Raw genomic sequence first — 13,181 nt, 5'->3', positions numbered from 1 at the left:
ATGGTTTATGATAGTAAGTAATTTATCCTTGAAAAGCATCAGTTTCAGTCAAAATTTTAAGCAACAATTTTCATTTATTTAATTGATCAATGGGCCTCAAAAATAAGTTTATATTTGTCAACAAATTTGATCATTTCAGCATATGGACAGTTTATATAAAGTTGATGTCATTTTTAAACATTTTTTTTTCATTTTATCTCATGTAAATTATTGGGAAGAAAATGTAGTGATTTCACTAATCAGCAATAATATTATTTTTTCAATGTTTGCTCCATACATGGAGATTTCAGGCTGTCAATGACTAAAACTTTGAATGCTTAGTGCTGTCAGCCAGACACTGATGTAAGCTTCAGATATACATTGTCAAATGAGATGGCTGAAGCAGTGTGAGGTAAAAAGTTTTATCATCCCTATTTGATATATGAGGAAGGTGAGACTATCCAAGATTTTATGCTAGTATTTCTGACCCAGGAAACTCAACTTCAAACCCAGGACTTTATCTATTTATTTCCTTCCTTCCTTATTTATTTTAAAGATTTTCTGTATTCCTTTATTAAGAGAGACAGACAATGAAAGAGAGCATACATACCCTCACATATGGGGGAGGGAAGAGAGAGGGAGAAGCTTAAGGAGACTCCAGGCACAGGCCCAAGCCCAGTGCAGGGCTTGATCTCAGAATCCTGTGATCATGACTTGAGCTGAAATCAAAGCATCCAATGCTTAACCTACTAATCCACCCAGGTGTCCCGTATTTATTTGTTTATTTGTTTATTTTTTTATTTATGAGAGAGAGCATGTGCACACACATGCAGGAACAGAGGGGAGGGGCAGAGGAAGGGGGAGAGAATCTTAAGCAGACTCCATGTTGACCATGGAGCCTGACTTTTGGTTTGATCTCCCCACTGCGGATATCATGACCTAAGCTGAAATCAAGAGTCAGACACTTAACTGACTGAGCCACCCAGGCGACCCCAAACCCAATACTTTAAATTATAAATGTTAGAAATATTAAACTCTTTTATCACTAGAAACTTTTTTTGTAAGTATTTTATTTATTTATTTGAGAGAGCGATAGAGTGAGTGCAAGTGTGGGGGAAGGGGCAGATGGAAAAGGAGAAGCAGAATCCCCAGTGAGCAGGTAGCCCCACATGGGTCTCGATCCCAGGATCCCAAGATCATGACCTGAGCAGGAAGCAGCCTCTTAACCGACTGAGCCACCCAGGCACCCCTAGAAATTTTTTGAATTAGAGGAATACATAGATACTCATTGTTCATTATGTACGAATAACATAAAGCAGGTGTGGGAGAAAATTACTTATGGCAAAATGTTTCTCTTGAAAGAATAAATAACATCTTTTTGCTTAAAGTTTTGACTGTTTTAGTTATTGGTTTAACTTATGTTAATTATGTAAAATTGTAATGTTGGTGTTGGTGAGGTAGGTCCCTGGGAGAGTGAACCAGTAAAAGTGGGAGTGTAAGATGATATCTGAGTGATGGTTGCTTACAGGGGACCTGGAAAGGTAGACAGAGCTGGTGACCTGAATCATAATGAGCTTAGTCATTCATTGGATTTTATCTATCAGAAAAACTTGGCAGAGCAAGGAAGAAGGTGGGATATTTGAAGTCCAGAAACATGATTTAATGAAAATCAGAAGACTAATCAATTTTTTAAAATGACTCTAATTTCATGGGAAAAAACCTAGTGGATTCAGACAGAAAAGTGTCACCTTTATCCACTGAGATTAAGAGAATTAGTACAATTGTGAAGTGGAAGCAAAGTTTATATATTTTTGAAATTGCTAAAGTTTAAGATTTAAAATAAATAGGTGGATGATAATATTTACTAATAATTGCTTAAGTTTCACATTGCGTGATTTAAACAGACATTTTTATTCTTTCTCTTATGGCATGAACTAATTTAATAAAAATGCTTTTTGCCTATCAGTATGTAAGTGATCATTTTCTTTCTGTATTCTGTTTTTTACCCCTAAATTCCAAAGATATAAAGGAAGGTCTGACCTCTTAAAAATGAAGATGCAACATGGCAAAATGAAACACAATAAAATTTGTTTTTTAGGGTAAAGGCAGAAATGTAGTTAAAACTAAACTTTGAAATTTACTAAGTTTCACTGAAGGTGTCTCACTTTCTTTTTCTTTTTTTCTTTTTTAATTAACATATAATGTATCATTTGTTTCAGGGGTATATATCTGTGATTCATCAGTTTTATGTAATTCACAGCACTCACCATAGCAGACCCTCCCCAATGTCCATCCCCCAGCCACCCCATCCCTCCTACCACCTTCTCCTCCAGCAACCCTCAGTTTGTTTCCTGAGATTGAGCCTCTTACAGTTTGTCTCCCTCTCTGGTTTCATCTTGTTTCATTTTTTTCCTCTCTTCCCCTATAACCCTCTGTCTTGTTTCTCAAATTCTTCATATCAGTGAGATCATATGATAATTGTCTTTCTCTGATTGACTTATTTTGCTTAGCATATTATCCTCTAGTTCCATCCACATTGTTGCAAATGGCAAGATTTTGGGGGTTTTAATGGTTGTATAGTATTCCATTTTATACACCACACACACACACACACACACACCCCACATCTTCATTATCCATTCATCCATTGATGGACATCTAGGTTCTTTCTGTAGTTTGGCTATTGTGGACATTGCTGCTATAAACATTCGGGTGCACTTGCCCCTTTGGATCACTACATTTCTGTCTTTATGGTAAATACCCAGTAGTGCGATTGCTAGGTTGTAGGGTAGCTCTATTTTCAACTTTTTGAGGAACCTCCATACTGTTTTCCAAAGTGGCTGCACCAGCTTGCATTCCCACCAACAATGTAGGAGGGTTCACCGTTCACCACATCCTCCCCAGTATCTGTCATTTCCTGACTTGTTAATTTTAGCCATTCTGACTGGTGTGAAATCTTGTCTCCTTGTGGTTTTGATTTGTATTTCTCTGATGTCAAGTGAGGTTCAACACATTTTCATGTGTCTGTTGGCCATTTGGATGTTTTCTTTGCAAAAATGTCTGTTCATGTCTTCTGCCTGTTTCTTGATTGGATTATTTGTTCTTTGGGTGTTGAGTTTGCTGTATCTTTATAGATTATGGATACTAGCCCTTTATCTGATATGTTGTTTGCAAATATCTTCTCCCATTTTGATGGCTTCCTTTTGGATTTGTAGACTGTTTCCTTTTCTGTACAAAAGCTTTTTATCTGATGAAGTTCCAATAGTTCATTTTTGCCCTTGCTTCCCTTGTCTTTGGCGATGTTTCTAGGAAGAAGTTGTTATGGCTGAGATCAAAGATGTTGCAGCCCGTGTTCTTCTTAAGATTTTGATGGATTCCTGTCTCACATTGAGGTCTTTCATACATTTTGAGACTATTTTTGTGTGTGGTATAGTTTCACTCTTCTGCATGTGGATGTACAACACCATCTGTTGAAGAAAGTATCTGTTTTCCACTGGACATTCTTTCCTGATTTGTAGAAGATTAGTTGACCATAGAATTGAGGGTCTATTTCTGGGCTCTCTTATCTGTTCCACTGCTCCAGGTGTCTGTTTTTGTGCCAGTACCATACTGTCTTGATGATTACGGTTTTGTAATTGAGCTTAAAGTCTGGAATTGTGATGCCAACAACTTTGGTTTTCTATTTTAAAATTCCTCTGGGTATTTGAGGGTGTCTGGTTTGGGGATCAAGGTAATGGTGGCTTCATAAAATGAGTTTGGAAGTTTTTCTTCCTTTTCTATTTTTTGGAACAGTTTCAGGAGAATAGGTATTAATTCATTTTTAAATGTTTGGTAGAATTCCTCTGGGAAGCCTTCTGGCCTAAGACTCTTGTTTGTTGAGAGATTTTTGATGACTGCTTCAATCTCCTTACTGGTTACAGGTCTGTTCAGGATTTTTATTTTTTCCTGGTTCAGTTTTGGTAGTTTATACATCTCTAGAAATACCTCCATTTCTTCCAGATTATCAAATTTGGTGGCATATGAGCAAATACAAATTTGCTCATAGTATGTTCTTTTAATTGTTTGTGTTTGGTGTTGGTTGTGATCTCTCCTCTTTCATTCATGATTTTATTTATTTGGGTCCTTTCTATTTTCTTTTTGATAAGTCTGGCCAGGGGTTTATCAATCTTATTAATTTTTTTCAAAGACCCACCTCCTAGTTTCATTGATCTGTTCTACTGTTCTTTTTGGTTTCTATTTCATTGATTTCTGCTGTGATCTTTATTTCTCTTCTCCTGCTGGGTTTAGGCTTTCTTTGCTGTTCATTCTCCAGCTCTTTTAGGTGTAGTGTTAGGTTGTGTACTTGAGACCTTTCTTGTTTCTTGATAAAGGCCTGTATTGCTATATACTTTCCTCTCAGGACCACCTTTGCTCTATCCCAAAGATTTTGAATAGTTGTGTTTTCATGTTCATTTGTTTCCATGAATATTTTTTAATTCTTCTTTAATTTCCTGGTTGACCCATTTATTTTTTAGTAGTGTGCTATTTAGCCTCCGTGTATTTGAGTTCCTTGCAACTTTCGTCTTGTGATTGTGTTCTAGCTTCAGAACATTGTGGTCTGAAAATATGCAGGGAATGATCCCAATCTTTTGGTACCAGTTGAGACCTGTTGATGACCCAGGATGTGATCTATTCCAGAGAATGTTCCATGTGCACTAGAGAAGAATGTGTATTCTGTTGCTTTGGGATGGAATGTTCTGAATATATCTGTGATGTCCATCTGGTCCAGTGTGGTATTTAAAGCCTTTATTTCCTTGTTGATATTTTGCTTGGATGACCTGTCCATTTCAGTGAGGGGGATGTTAAAGTCCCCTACTATTATTGTATTATTGTCAATGTGTTTCTTTGATTTTGTTATTAATTGGCTTATATAGTTGGCTGCTCCCATGTTCGGGGCATAGATATTTAAAATTGTTAGGTCTTCTTGTCGGACAGACCCTTTGAGTATGATATAGTGTCTTTCCTCATCTCTAATTATAGTCTTTGGCTTAAAATCTAATTGATCTGATATAAGGATTGCCACCCCAGCTTTCTTTTGTTGTCCATTAGCATGGTAAATGGTTTTCCACCCCCTCACTTTAAATCTGGAGGTGTCTTTGCATCTAAAATGAGTTTCTTGCAGACCGCATATCGATGTTTTTTTTTTTTTTTTTTTTAATAATCCATTCTGAGGGGTGCCTGGGTGGCTCAGTGGGTTAAAGCCTCTGCCTTTGGCTCAAGTCATGATCCCACGGTCGTGGAATTGAGCCCTACATCGGGCTCTCTGCTCTGCAGGGAGCCTGCTTCCCCCTCCCTCTCTACTTGTGATCTCTATCTGTCAAATAAAATAAATAAAATCTTTAAAATAAATCCATTCTGATACCCTGTGTCTTCTGATTGGGGCATTTAGATCATTTACATTCAGGATAACTATTAAAATATATGAATTTAGTGTTACTGTATTGCCTGGAAGGTGACTGTTACTGTATATTGTCTCTGTTCCTTTCTGGTCTGTTACTTTAAGCCTCTCTCTTTGCTTAGAGGACCACTTTCAAGATTTCCTGTGGGGCTGGTTTATTGTTTGCAAATTCTTTTAGTTTTTGTTGTTGTTGTTGTTGTGGAAGTTTTTTATCTCCCCTTCTATTTTCATTGACAGCCTAGCTGGATAGAGTATTCTTTGCTGCATATTTTTCTCATTTAGTGTTCTGAATGTATCATGCCAGTCCTTTCTGGCCTGCCATGTCTCTGTGGATAGTTCTGCTGCCAATATAATATTTCTACCTTTGTATGTACAGACCTCTTGTCCTGAGCTGCTTTCAGGATTTTCTCTTTGTCTCTGAGTCTTGTAAGTTTTACTATTAGGTGACTGGGTAATGACTTATTTTTATTGATTTTGAGAGGGGGTTTTCTGTACCTCCTTGATTTTGATGCTTTTTTCCTTCCCCAAGTTAAGGAAATGCTCTTGTATAAGTTGATCCCATATACCTTCTGCCCCCCTCTCCCTTTCTTCTTCTTCTCGGACACCGATTATTCTAATATGGTTTCATCTTACGGTATCACTTATCTCTCAAATTCTCCCCTTGTGATCCAGTAGTTGTTTGTCTTTTTCTCAGCTTCTTTATTCTCCATCATTTGGTCTTCTATATCACTAACTCTCTCTTCTGCATCATTTATCCTAGTAAGAGCCTCCATTTTTTATTGCACCTCATTAATGGCCTTTTTTTTTTATTTCAACTTGGTTAGATTTCAATTCTTTTATTTCTCCAGAAAATGATTCTCTATTATCTTCTATGCTTTTTTTGAAGCCCAGCTAGCATCTTTATAATCGTCATTCTGAACTCTATTTCTGACATCTTACTTATGTCTTGTTGATTAGGTCCTGAGCAGTTGGTTCTACTCTTGTTCTTTTTCTGTGGTGAGTTTTTCTACCTTGTCATTTTGTCCAGAGAAAAATAGGTGAATGAGACAACACAATGCTAAAAGGGTAACAGTGACTCCAGAAAAATATACACTAACCAAAGCAGAAGAGACCCAAAACCGAAGGGGAGAAGATGGGGGGGGAGTGTATATATATATATATATATATGAATAATTGGGCTGCTGAATAGAACAGAGGTACACACTTGATTATGGGTATATTTTGGTCTTTTAGAAGAAACAGCCTCCCAAAATTTTAAAGAAAGAAAAAGTTATGTATATATAAAAATATGGGTAAACGTGATGAAGTGATGGAATATGACTGTAAAGCTGAAAATTTTAAAAAATTTTAAAAAAGGAATTGGTAACATAAGCAGTTGGTTGAGAAAAAGAGAAAAGAAAAAAAAAAGAGAAAGTGATCAGGCTGGAGACTGGAACAAAGCTATACGCTAGATTTAGGATGTATTTTGGTCTGTTAGAAGAAACTGTATCCCAAAATTTTAAAGAAATAAAAACTTACATCTATTCAAAAAAAAGTTTCAATACAGTGAAAATATGGAATAGGACTAAAAAATGAAAATTAAAAAAGATTTTTCAAATGGTATTAGTAAGATAAAATAGGTTAAAACAGGAAAGAGAAAAAATTAAAAAAAATACAGAAAAAGTAATGAAAACTAAAAATTTAACTTTGCTAGACTAAAGAATCATGGGGGAAAAGCCATGAATTCTATGTGCTGTATTACCCTACCACAGGTGTTTTGTGGTTCTCACTGATTGGTAAACTTGGTCTGGGTGGGATGATGAGTTCTTGCAGGGGCCTTTTGCAGTGATTCTCAGACGTCTTTGCCTGAGGCAGAAATGCACCACCCTTGCCAGGGGTCAGGCCAAGTAATCTAAATGGTTTGCCTCTTGGTAGCTTTTGTTCCCTGAATGCTTTCCATACAGCTTTAGAGGAGGAGAATGAAAACAGAGGCCTCTCAGTTTCCGGCCTGTAGGAGCTGGAGCTCAGGGCGCCCACTCCTCAGTGAGCCCTCAGTGAAAACCAGTCAATCCCTCCTGTCTCCCTGGTCTTGGGTCACACTCTGAGCTCACCCAGTCTGTGACCAAGCATTTCTATCTCTGGTGTATGGCCCCATTTGGAGTCTCCAAACCCAGCAGATTTTCTGCAGCGTGCTCCCCGCCACTCTACCCAGTGGAGGATGTGGGGGTCTCCCTGGATCTGCTACTTGTCGCGTCCTGGCTCGAAGAGTAGTTGCCCGACTGTGCCTTCGGTCATGGTTTAAGGTAACTGAGACCTGAGAGTCCCCTCCGCAGCTCCCTTTCTGTAGTCGGCTTCCCCACTCCGATACTTGGCTGCTCTGCCACACTGAGAGACCCCAGGTCTGTCTGTGATCCTGAGGGTCCTGAGGCCACACTGTCCCAGCGAGTGTTCCAGCCCCTGCTTGGCTACTGGAGTGACATCCCTCAGTGGAGCAGACTTCTAAAGTTCTGATTTTGTGCTCTGTTGCTCTCTCACTTGCTGGGCACCGGCCCCTCCTTCTCCTGTCTGTTTTCCCGTATATTGCCTCAGATTCACGTCTCTGCACATCCTACCTTCCAGAAAGTGGTCAAAAATATGGAACACTTCATGAATTTGTGTGTCATCCTTGCGCAGGGGCCATGCTAATCTTCTCTGTATTGTTCTAATTTTAGTTCTGTGCTGCTGAAGCGAGCACAAGTGTGTCTCATTTTCTTAAATGGAAATTAAAGGTATACATCAGGATTTAGAGAGAATTAAAGATTGTCAAAACTCACATGTGTTACACAGGTTCTGGTGTTTGCTAAATTCTCAGTCCATGAGAGCATTTTCCTGTGATGTCTGACTCATTCTTGCTTAGTGATAATCGCTCTTCTGCTCTGTTCAGAAAGGGACTTTGGGTGTGGGTCATTGTCACACTGATTCCTGTATTCTGGGGTCTAAGAGGCATTTTTCTGACATGCTGAGGACCTTGTCCTTCTTGGGATTAGTCACAAGCAGCGGCAGGGATTTCTCATTGGAGAGAAACAATGGGGAAATTGGCAGGCCAGATCCTAAAATTTCCCTGCCTGCCATTGCCGCTCTTGGAGAAGCAAATTGAAGTTTTCATTTTTGGCATATTCTGTAGTAAATCTCATTTGTTTTCTTGATGAGCTAGACTGGAAGAAATAAATACCCAATTTGTGATTAAGGTTGCAGCACAATGATGAGACTAATTTCATTTTAGTTAGTATTTGCTTTAGCTTTGTAAGTTCTTTCCAAGAAAGCTAAAAAGCTCTTAATTTCAGAGAGAGGAGTGTATTTAGGTATACATTTCAGTCCGTAGGGGTAAAAAAAGGAAAAAAAAAAGATGTAATCAGTATCTGTGTTTTGGGGAGTCTTGATCTCATAAGATATGGTGATAATTCATAAGAAGCAAGGAAGATGTGGTTCAAAGAACCTTGGAGGGTTCACTGACCATATGACACATGGCTTCTGACATTATTAGGAGGAAGCCATTTCATAAGTTTGATTTAGAGGGAGAAGTCCTAATCAAATGTTTTAAGGATTAAATGCTGCCTTCCCTTGCAGTGTTATAATCGTTTCTCTGTCTTCTTCACTATGCCCCCACACTGACTCAAGGCACATAAAGAACAGTGCCATCTACATCTGAAACTAATGAGGTACTAAGTTGACTAGTTGAATTTAAATTAAAAAAGAAAAAAAAAGAGAATAGGGCCATCAAAGCAAGAGTGGATTTATCTCAGCATTTTGTTGTTGAAAGTCTATGGCCTAGCCCCCAAAGTGTCTGGCATAGTTATTTTTTAATTTTCTAAAATTTATTAATTAGAGACATGATTCAATTCTTAGTTGGAAACAATTTAGAACTCACTATAGGATACAATAGAAAACCAAGAACTTGCATATAGTGTATCACATTCCTACCGAGGAGAGGGAGTGTGAAGTTCCCCTTAATATTTCAAGTTGGGATATCCAGCTTAGTTTATGCAAATTCTCTGTGAGCAAAATAGGAGATTAATGAAATATTTGATGGACTTTCAGACATCCTCAAGGTGTAGGTCAGCTGTTTTCCCTTGAGAAATACCAGGAAGTACATCATGAGGACTTGGGGTGAGAATGTCCATGTAGAGACCGGAGGGCTCATGACTGGTGCCAGACTTGTTCTCTGGCACACACATTATAGCTTGTCAAATGCTCTATTTGAAAAATATGTTATAAACCGTAGATTCAGTGAAATGTGTATTTTTTTCTTCTATAAAACATGGAAGAGTCTTTGAAGTTTTAGCCATAGATATTAAGAGGTTATGCTTCTAGGTGAAAACAAAGAAAGATATTTCTGATGAAATCTCAAGTTGCAAATGTAGAAACCTTCATGTAATAAAATTTAAAAAAAATTTTTTTAAGATTTTATTTATTTATTTGACAGACAGAGAGAGATCACAGTAGGCAGAGAGGCAGGCAGAGAGAGAGAGAGAGGAGGAAGCAGGCTCCCCGCTGAGCAGAGAGCCCGATGCGGGACTTGATCCCAGGACCCCGGGATCATGACCTGAGCCAAAGGCAGAGGCTTAACCCACTGAGCCACCCAGGCGCCCCTAAATTTAAAATTTTTATACTGTTTCACTTAAGAAAAATAAGACTCAAAAATGTCATTTTGTGGAAAATATTTTAGATTAATATTTTGCAGTTATGTGTTCAATTTTCCATAAAGTCAGTACCCTGCTTGGAGAATGACATTACATGATAGTTCTTTTCCAGAAAAATATTGCTTTTATTGTTTTAACATTACAATTTAAATTGCATTATTGCTTTTTATGTTTAACATCAAAATTTCATGTACATAATTACATTATTTTTGAACGTCATTTCCTTTTCTATTCTTTTTTATTCTATTTTTTATTCTTTCTATTCTCTTTTTATTCTTTATTTATTATTTTCTATTCTTTTTGTGTTTCACTGTTTTCCCACACACCTCTTCTGGTACGCAGCAATTTGTTCTCTGTGTTTAAGAGTGTTTTTTGTCCTTTCTTTTTTGTTTGTCCATTTGTTTTGTTTCTTAAATTCCACATATGAGTGAAATCATGGTATTCGTCTTTCTCTGACTGACTTATTTTACTTAGCATAATACTCTCTAGGTACATTCATGTTATTGCAAATGGCAAGATCTCACTCCTTTTCATGGCTGAGTAGTATTCCATTTATCTACAGATGAACACTTGGGCTGCTTCCATCTTTTCACTATTGTAAATGCTGCAATTAATGTTAGGGTGCATATATCTTTTCAAAGTAGTGTTTTTATTTTCCTTGAGTGTAAGTACCAAGTAGTGGAGTCAGTGGATCATATGGTAATTTTATTTTAAATTTTTGAGGAACCTTCATATTCTTACCTCCTTTGTTGTAGGTTAATTGACCATAAAAACATGAGTTCATTTTTGTGTTCTTTATTCTATTCCATTTATCTGTGTGACTTTTTTTTTGTGCTAAGGTACTATTTAGATTAACTTTGAACTATATTCTTGAAATCTGAAATATTTCTTCTATTTCTTCTATTCTTTCTTCTATTCTTTCTTTTTAAAAAGATTTATTTATTTATTTGTTTGTTTATTTATAGAGGTGGGGAGTGAGGGACAGAGAGGGAGAGGGAGACAGTGGATCTCAAGCAGACTCCTGCTAAGCACAAAGCTAGACATGAGACTTGATCCCACAGCCCTTTGATTATGATCGGTGCTAAAATCAAGAGTTAGGACACTTAACCAGCTGACCCCTCCAGGCACCGCTAACTTTATTCTTCTTTCATAAGATTACTTTGGCTATGCAGAATCTTTTGTGATTCAATACAAATTTTAGTAGTATGTGTTTTAGTTCTATGAAAAATTTTGTTAGTATTTATAGGGATTACATTAAATCTGTAGATTGCTTTGGGTAGTACGAATATTTTAACAATATTGGCTTTTCCAATCTAGAACATGGAATATCTTTCCATTTGTTTGTGTCATCTTCAATTTCTTTCATCAGTGTTTTAAAATTTTTCAGAATTCAGGTCTTTTACCTCCTTGGTTAAGTTTATTCATAGTGATTTTATTATTTTTGGTGCATTTGTAAATGAGACTTTTTTTTTATTTCTCTTTCTGCTACTTCACTGTTCATGAATAGACATGCAACAGATTTCTATAAATTTTATATTCTGCAACTTTACCAAATTCATTTATCAGTTCTAGTAGGTTTTTTGGTGTATTTTTTAGGGTTTTCTATGTAGATTATCATGTCATCTGCAGATAGTGAAAGTTTTATGTCTTCCTTACTAATTTAGATGCCTTTTTTTTTCCTTGTCCATTTTCTGTGGCTAGGACTTAGAGTGCTGTTTTGAACAAAAGTGGTAAGAGTGACCATACTTGTCTTGTTGCCAATATTAGAAGAAAAACTCTAAGTTTTTCACCATTGAGTATGATATTAACTATGTTTTCATAGATAACCTTTATTATGTTGAGGTATGTTTTCTCTAAACATACTTTGTTTCTTTATCATGAATGGATGTTGTTGAGTTTTGCATCAGTGTTCATCAGAAATATTTCATGCACATAATTAAGTTGTTATTGAAAGTTATTTTCTTTGATAATGAATTTTATTCCATCTTTAATAGTATTTATTGCATATAAACAGGTAAGTTTTAATTTTTAATTTAAACTCTACTTTAAATTCTTTGCTAATATTAATCTAAAAAGTCATATAAAAATCTATTATTTAGAAAACATTAATAGCTCCTTTCTAAAACTAGAGGCTTCAGGGCTTAATTTTTTTTTACCTTATCTTGGGCTTTGGAGAGTCTCTCAGGGAAGTTCAATTAATTTATAACAGTGCTTCTCAGGATATACTGAAGAGACATAATATGCAAAATATTCAGAACTTTTCATGTTAAGAGTCCATCAACAAAATCATTTGAGGTTGATATGATCTTTTTTTTTTTTTTTTTAAGATTCTAATCATTTATTTTAGAAAGAGCGGGGGGTGGAGGGGGCAGAGGGAGAGGGAGAGAGAGAATATCCCAGACTCTCCACTTGGAGCCTGATTTGGGATTGATCCCAGGATCCTGAGACCATGACCTGAGCTAAAGTCAGCTGCTTAACCAACCACCCAAGCATCCCTAGATATGACCTTCTTTTGATTAAATCTGGAATAATCAATAGGATCTTGCATTTATTTTATAGCTCATCAAATTAAATATGAAAAAGTATTTCTCTCTAGTGGAATAGGAATGTTGTGTTAACAAAATATAAGGGTTGATGGAAAAGGTGTAGGGAAATAAGTTCATATATATGCAGAAATATTAGTAATTAAATGAATCAATGAATCAGACAACTCAAATAAGCTAAAAGCTTATTTATTTATTTTTTATTGAGCTCAAAGCTTATTTAAAATAAACTGTATGCTTTTTTGTGTCAGAATATTGCTTTATTTAGGATTACTTAAATGGTAATGACAGAAGGATTTTAACTATTGTTAGAAAACATATACAAATTGGATGTTCTGTTTATGTGCATGTTTGATATGTTTATATTCATGAATTTATATTCAATTCACCAATGCCTATTATATACTGAATAGGATGTAATAAGTCTGTATTGTTTTGAAATGTACAGTAAGGTGTAATTTCATAAAGGTCTTCATAGTTTCATGGAAGCAAAGGCATATAAACTTAGACTGAAGGAGAAGTAGAACATCAAAATAATAACAAAATTAGCAGCTTACCACCTTC

At 36.3% G+C, this 13,181-nt stretch overlaps 1 protein-coding gene and 1 non-coding gene across 2 annotated transcripts in view; one reads left to right on the top strand and one right to left on the bottom strand.

Moving 5' to 3' along the window:
• The window catches only part of MDGA2 (MAM domain containing glycosylphosphatidylinositol anchor 2), an 871,541-nt gene that overhangs the window by 339,335 nt on the left and 519,025 nt on the right, over positions 1-13,181 (top strand). The window lies entirely within an intron of this gene.
• Positions 8,024-8,129, bottom strand: LOC123390614. The gene has a single exon (XR_006605150.1). It is a non-coding gene; the product is annotated as a U6 spliceosomal RNA (small nuclear RNA).

Source organism: Mustela putorius, unplaced genomic scaffold (genome assembly GCF_011764305.1).
Source record: "Mustela putorius furo isolate JIRA1106 unplaced genomic scaffold, ASM1176430v1.1 tig00000129_pilon_pilon_pilon, whole genome shotgun sequence".
In the NCBI taxonomy this organism is placed as follows: Eukaryota; Metazoa; Chordata; class Mammalia; order Carnivora; family Mustelidae; genus Mustela; species Mustela putorius.
The sequence above is the reverse complement of the archived record's forward strand: the minus strand, read 5'-3'. Positions and strand labels throughout refer to the sequence as shown.